The 7,500-nt window shown below is 52.1% G+C and overlaps 1 pseudogene; it reads left to right on the forward strand.

The window, feature by feature from the left end:
- The window catches only part of LOC143306467 (large subunit ribosomal RNA), a 3,603-nt pseudogene extending 2,669 nt beyond the window's left edge, over positions 1-934 (forward strand).
- Positions 935-7,500: the final 6,566 nt, after the last annotated feature.

The following is a 7,500-nucleotide window of genomic DNA, read 5'->3' on the forward strand; positions in this document are numbered from 1 at the left end:
CAAAGCATTGCGATGGCCCTCACGGGTGATGACGCAATGTGATTTCTGCCCAGTGCTCTGAATGTCAACGTGAAGAAATTCAAAAAAGCGCGGGTAAACGGCCATCGCTTGAGGTGTCGGGACGGGCTCACACCCGATCCTAGTATCCGATGATGAGTCCTCAGTGCAGACCACACGACGTTTACCCCTAAAGTTACCTCGCGTGAGCTACCCAATCCCACATCTGTGGGCAACGGATGCCGCAGGTAGCAAAGATGTGTGGTAGATTTCACGAGTGTAAGTCACGTGATCTCGACGGTTACCCATCAAACGTAAGCAGAATATCAGCTTGACATGGGTTCTATGGGAAGGGGGAGCTCCACCGCGCCTTGGCTAGCGGTGCCCCCTTAACTGGTGTTGGCCTCGTAGTGGCGGCCAGTTTCGTGTAGATAGGACTTGTGAAGGACTCGTGCCAGTAGTGAGCGCATGGCCCTTAAAGGGGGAGGAATGTCAGACCAACAGTGCCTCATCCCCGCCGGACTCGAGCCTCGACGTGGCCCAGTGGGGCGGTATCACGTCGCTCGGTCTGGTCCGTACGCGCGCGGATTCACGCGGCATGAGAGGAGTAGTACAGCGTAACTGGCGCTGCAATTTTGGAAGGGCGAGATTGTCCGGCCAACTGGTGTAAGGGCCCCGCCCTCGTGGCCGCGCCCCGGTTCTCGCCCTAACATTGGAGATGGGATCGCTGGTACCGCTGCCAACCCACCGAGGTTTTATGGGGGGTCTAACCGACCCCCCAGACCCCCCGGTGCGGTCGTAACTATGACTCTCTTAAGGTAGCCAAATGCCTCGTCATCTAATTAGTGACGCGCATGAATGGATTAACGAGATTCCCTTCTGTCCCTATCTAGACCGGCCCTCAGGCAGACCACAATCCTGTTGGCCATAAAACTGTCGTGTGGAGTTGCGCGATCCCAGGTTAGCCGATCTGGGTAAAGTGCAACCGCCGGCAGAATATATGTGTGGTAGAGCTTCGGCTCGACTCCCAGGGTAAACGTGACGGGGCCGTCGTTTGAGGTGTCGGGGCTTGGATGGGTGAACAAGTTCCTAGTATCCGAGACGAGATCCCGGAGACCACGCACCGTTTACCCTAAAAAGCTACCGAAGGGCTACCCAATCCCGGATCCCCGGGTAACGGACGCAGTCGGCATGCAGAATTGCGTGGGAGAGGTGTCGCGTAAGTGCTCCTCGACGGTAACCCATCGAAACGTGACAGGAGAAGTCCTGTCGAAATGGGAAGGATAAAGTTTCATCTTCCGATCAGGGTAGGCGAGAAGGGGCCGTCGCTTGAGGTGTCGGGGCTTGACTGGGAGCAAGTACCTAGTATCCGAGACGAGATCCCTTAACCACACGCCGCCTTACCCCAGAAAGCGCCAGCTAGGCTACCCAATCCCAGATCTCTGGGCAACGGATGCCAGTGGATAGCAGAACTGGTGTGGGAGAGGTGTCACGTAAGTGCTCCTCGACGGTAACCCATCGAACGTGACTGAAGGAATCCAGTCGACATGGGAAGGATAAAGTTTCAATTTCCGATCAGGGTAGGCGAGAAGGGGCCGTCGCTTGAGGTGTCGGGCTAGACCTAGTATCCGAGACGAGATCCCTTAACCACACGCCGCCTTGCCCCAGAAAGCGCCAGCTAGGCTGCCCAATCCCAGGTCCCTGGGTAACGGATGCCAGTGGTTAGCAGAACTTGTGTGGTAGAGCCATCGCAGCGGCGAGCTCGACGGCAACCCATCGAACGTGACTGAAGAAGTTCAGTCGACATGGGAAGGATAAAGTGTCATCTTCCGATCAGGGTAGGCGAGAAGGGGCCGTCGCTTGAGGTGTCGGGCTAGACCTAGTATCCGAGACGAGATCCCTTAACCACACGCCGCCTTGCCCCAGAAAGCGCCAGCTAGGCTGCCCAATCCCAGGCCCCTGGGTAACGGATGCCAGTGGTCAGCAGAATTCGTGTGGTAGAGGTATCGCAGAAGCGGCCTCGACGGATACCCATCAAACGTGACGGGAGAAGACCTGTCGACATGGGTACGATAAATGCTTAAATCGATAAGAGTGTGTCGGAAAAGATCCAGGCCACCAGCTAGACCACACACCTGGTGGCCAAAAGCTGCCGCGCGTGATGTTGCGCGATCCCAGAAACCTGGGTAAAGTGCAACCGCCGGCAGTGGGAGAGTGTGGTAGAGTTTCGACTCGATCCCAGGGTTGGCGAGACTGGGCCGTCGCTTGAGGTGTCGGGTCCTAGACCTAGTATCCGAGACGAGACCCGGTTTTACCATGCGCCGCCATCCCTAAAAAGCTAACAGCAGTGCTGCCCAATCCCGGATCCCCGGGTAACGGATGCCGCTATTAGCAGAATCGCGTGGTAGAGGTGTCACCAAAGTGCCCTCGACGGAGACCCATTAAACGATGCGGGAGGAGTCCCGCTACCATGGGTACGCATAGCGTGAGAGGGTAAAGAGCACGGCCGTCGCTTGAGGTGTCGGGCCGGTTTCCCTGACCGTGAGCCCACGTATCCGAGACGAGTCCGTGATGCAGACAACACGACTCTTACCCTTAAAACTGCCAACGGAGCTACCCAATCCTAGATTACTGGGCAACGGATGCCATTGGTAGTAATGATGTGTTGTAGAGGTTTGCGAAAGTGGCCTCGACGATGACCCATTAAACGTTTCAGGAGTAGTCCTGATAACATGGGTGCCAAGGGTGGCGTGGAAGCCCCACCGGGTTGGGTGGGCCCGGTGCCATGCCTAAATGGAGATGGCCTCTTAGTGGCAGTACCTTCGAAGGGCTCGATTGTAGGGGGAAAATTGTTGTGTATACCCGAAATGGGTGAGGTCACACGTCTGAGCCCACCTCGGTGCGGCCAGACTCAGATTAGTCTGTCCCTATCTAGACGCCATCTTGGATCGGTCGAGCGTAGACGTGCGTCACATCGCTCCGTGAAAAGTTCGTTATTTTCGTAGAAATTCCGATTGCAAAATCCTGTGGAGTGTTTTCATTCGTGTAATTAGTGCTACTGAACGATCAGAGACATAAAGTTCTGCGGAAGCCAAAGCCTGTGAGGAGAAAAGAGTGAAAAACCGCGTTCGTCCCTTACGGCGTGGCCTGTCACCGACGCCGTCCATCGCTCGCTTCGCGCAGCAGAACTACTGTCGTTTTGATAAGCCTGATAAGCAGACACACCTCAAGCACCCCTGGAGGCACTGGGAAAAAAAGGAGAACGGCAAGTACAGCAAAAATAAGAGTATTTCTTGTGTGTTATACGTTGCAGATACGGCCGCCATATTTGCCGCCATATTGGCCGCCATATTGAGACGCCATATTGAGTCGCCACACCAAGGCGCCATCTGACCAGCGAAAGCCGCAACTACGCGCTCTCCTGTGATTGGCCCGGACCAAAGTAAACCGAGACACCGCATTGGCTCCTGTAATAGGAGCACAGGAGGAAACGGCCAGCGATTGGTCGCTTCCTCTGCAACCAACGTGGCGGCTGGCTGCCGCTAGGAGCTCTGGCACGAACGGAAAGCAGAAACAGAGCACCGGGCCTAAGCCCGACAAAGACATGGAGGTCGAAGACGAGAACTTTACCATAGGTAGGAAGAAAACGAGAAAAAGGAAGGAAGAATCGTCGGACTGCTCCGACTCCGACAGCAGAAAGCGAACGATCCGGACAAAAAGGAAGCCGATCATCAGCAGCTGCAGCGAGGATGAAGAACCACCGCACAACACCAGCAAAGGAATCTCCGCCTCAGCAAAGGAACTGCTCAAACTCCTTGGGAACGTGCGCGAACTCGAGGACTTGAAAACGGTCAAGAAGATGGTCAAGCAGCTTTGCGAAATGGCGCAAAGAACCGAGGCAGAAAATGCTGCCCTGAAACAAAAACTCGCCTCCACCAGCAGCATCGACGAAAGAGTAAATGCAATGGATGAAAAACTCACCGGACTAGTAAACACAATAAAGGAGCTTGGAAACGTGAACAAATCGCCGGCTACTTACGCGGAGAAACTCCGCATGAACGCTGCAGCTAACATACAGACAGCAAAAACAACCAAGAAGCACGTGGTGACCATTTTCCCGGAACAAAACAGCAATATTGAAGACAGTGAACAGACGAAGAACGCAATAATCTCCTCGGTTGCACCCGCAAAGGAAAAACTGAAGATCATCAATGTTCGTAAGATAAGCAACAAAGGTGTGCTTATCGAGACGAAGACCGAAGAGGACCTGAAGACCGTAATAGGCAACGAGAAGCTGAAAGCAGCTGGCCTAACAGTTGGTGTTCCCGCGAAACTGAAGCCCAGGGTGCTCATTAAGAACGTACCAACAGTACTCCAAGAGAAAGAAATCACAGCAGCCGTCCGGCATCAGAACCTGGACACCTACCCGAAAGATAAATTTCAGGAGCACTTTAAATTGGCATTCAGGACAGGAGCCAAAGGTAAGGAAACGACCGACTGGGTAGCCGAGGTAAGCCTCGAAGCGCGAGAAAGGATCCTAAAAGAAGGGCGCATATACATCCAGTGGCATGCCTGCTACGTGCAGGATTTTCTCTCCGTCAGCAGATGCTACAAGTGCCAGTCCTTTGGCCATATCTCTAAATATTGCAAAGCCTCCGTAGAAACCTGCGGCCACTGCGCCCAAAATGGACACTCGCAGAAAGACTGCACCGCCACAAAGGATCGCCCGCGGTGCGTGAACTGCAAGAGAGCCGGCAAGCCACACGAGCACTTCTCGCGCTCAAGGGATTGCCCGGCATATCAGCACGCACTAAGAACGCACGCCTCTAAAATCGATTATGGACAGACGTAACCCGACAAACAATCAGACACCGGACTCTACAAACACCTCAAACACACTCCGAACACAACGATTGCAACTACGAATAGCACAAATAAACACACATCACTCTAAAATAGTCATGGACGAGCTCAGAGAAGTAATGTCCAGCAAGAAGATAGACATCATTGCAATCCAAGAACCATACTGCTATAACAACACCATCCCAGGACTGGGAATTGCCACCAAAATCGTCACGGACAGGAAAAGCTTCGCGCGTGCCGCCTCCGTCGACAAAATACACGCTGCCATAGCCATATCGAACGCGGAATGCTCGGTACTGAAAGTGGAACAGCTCTGCAACACCCACTGCGTCTGTGTGGAAGTCATCGGTAAAGGATCCAGCGTGTTCATAGTCAGCGCATACTTCCAATGGTCTGAAGTCATCTACAACACCTAGATAAGGTCCTACAGCATCTTAAGGGGAAGAGCGTCGTCGTATGCGCTGACACGAACGCGAAATCACATCTTTGGCACAGCAACCGTACGGATGATAGAGGAGAAAAACTGGAGCACTTGATAGCACAACACAACCTCTACATCATAAACACGCCATCAGACACATACACCTTCAGCAACGTCCATGGCTCAACCAATATAGACATCACCCTCGCCAATTCAGGATGCGTCAACAGAATAGATCACTGGAGGATCCACGCAAACTGCACTACAAGCGATCACAACCTAATCACCTTCGACGTAAACTCATCAAGTAGCAACACCACACCAACGACACCAATAGCAGCTAGATACAACACTAAACGTGCAAACTGGGACAGATTCTGTGAGCTTCTCGAACACCAAGTAGAAGGCAGCGAGATTCTACGGGGCGACGAAAGAACCGCCAACCCAGAAGCCCTCGTAGCCGAACTGGAGCACATAATCACATCAGCTTGCAACGCCTCCATCCCGCGAAAAACACGCTTTCTAAAATCTGCACCTTGGTGGACGAACGAACTAACCACACTGAAGAAAGAGGTTCGAAGCGCAAGACGCGACTACCAAACCATGCACAACACCCACCGCAAAGAAGCGCTGAAAGCACGCTTCCAGACGCTCCGAAACAAGTACACCACCAAAATCAGAGCGGCCAAGAACACGAGCTGGAAGGACTTCGTCACAAAGGAGGGGAACTCCAATCCATGGGGTATAATCTACAAGATAAAAGCCGACAAGATTCAGACCGAAACAGCGTACGAGACGATAAGGACCGGACAAACTCAGACGACAACGTGGGAACAAACTATGACGACCCTGCTCAATGCTCTCGTCCCGGACGACGATCTAAGTGGAGAGTCAGCGTGGCACCGATCCGTCCGCAATGAAATCAACTGCATACCGGAAAACGAAGACACACCGCCGTTCAGCACCCAGGAAATAGAAAGAGTAGTCAGGAACCTCAAAACTGGAAAAGCCCCCGGACACGACCAAATAGAAACCAGCGCAGTAAAGACTGCATGGCCGATTATAAACCTCGCACTCACAAAAATTCTAAACTGCTGTCTCTCCACAGGGACGTTCCCGAAAACTTGGAAACACGGAGTAATAAGGGTACTACTGAAAGACAAAAACAAAGACAAAACCAGCCCGAAATCCTACAGACCGATCTGCCTTCTGCCAATATTAAGCAAAGTTCTAGAAAAGTTAATATCCCTGAGACTCGAACCCCTCCTTAACGCGCATCCCCTATCATCCAATCAACAATTCGGATTCAAAAAAGGCAAATCGACCGAGGACGCCATAATGGAACTTCGCGAAATAGTAAACGGAACCACGCAGAAATATGCAGTCGCCCTGCTCTTTGACATCTCCGGAGCTTTCGACAACGTGTGGTGGCCATCAATTCTACAAAACCTAAGGAAACGTAACTGTCCAAAAAACCTCTACAAACTAATACAAAGCTATCTTTCCCTCAGATCAGTAACCATAAGCGGCAACAGCAAAAACATCAGCAAGAACGTCAACAGAGGCTGCCCGCAGGGCTCAATCCTTGGTCCCTGCTTCTGGAACCTCATTTTCGACGACCTGCTCAACACCCTAGCAGCACACGGATACCAACTTGTCGCATACGCAGATGACCTAGCTGTCCTGATAAAAGGGAACTCCAGAAAGCACATAGAAGAACTGGCAAACGCGGTGGTGGAATGCATCACTCGCTGGTGTCGCAACTACAAGCTACAACTCTCTCAGGCAAAATCAGTAATGATCTTATTGAAAGGTTTTCTAGATGTAAAGCGGCCACCAACGGTAAAAATTGGCGAAGGCTCCATGAAAATGGCAACATCGGTCAGGTATCTTGGAGTCCACTTCGGCACAAGATTCAACATAACACCACACATCCACCACATAACCACCAAAAGCAAAACAATCTTCAACACACTCTCACACGTAGCCAAGGCTCACTGGGGAATCACATACAAAAATATGATGACACTATACAAAGGCATTGTCGTCCCGATAATCACATATGCAGCGGCCGGATGGAGCGATAAAATAAACGTGTGGCACCTGAAGCTCCTAAAACAAGCGCAAAGGTATGCACTCGTGCGTGCTACAAAAGCCTACCGGACGATATCATTCGATGCGCTAACGGTACTAACAGCAGCAACGCCAATCGACCTACT

The sequence above is a fragment of the Osmia lignaria genome, unplaced genomic scaffold, assembly GCF_051020975.1.
Source record: "Osmia lignaria lignaria isolate PbOS001 unplaced genomic scaffold, iyOsmLign1 scaffold0011, whole genome shotgun sequence".
NCBI classification, from domain to species: domain Eukaryota; kingdom Metazoa; phylum Arthropoda; class Insecta; order Hymenoptera; family Megachilidae; genus Osmia; species Osmia lignaria.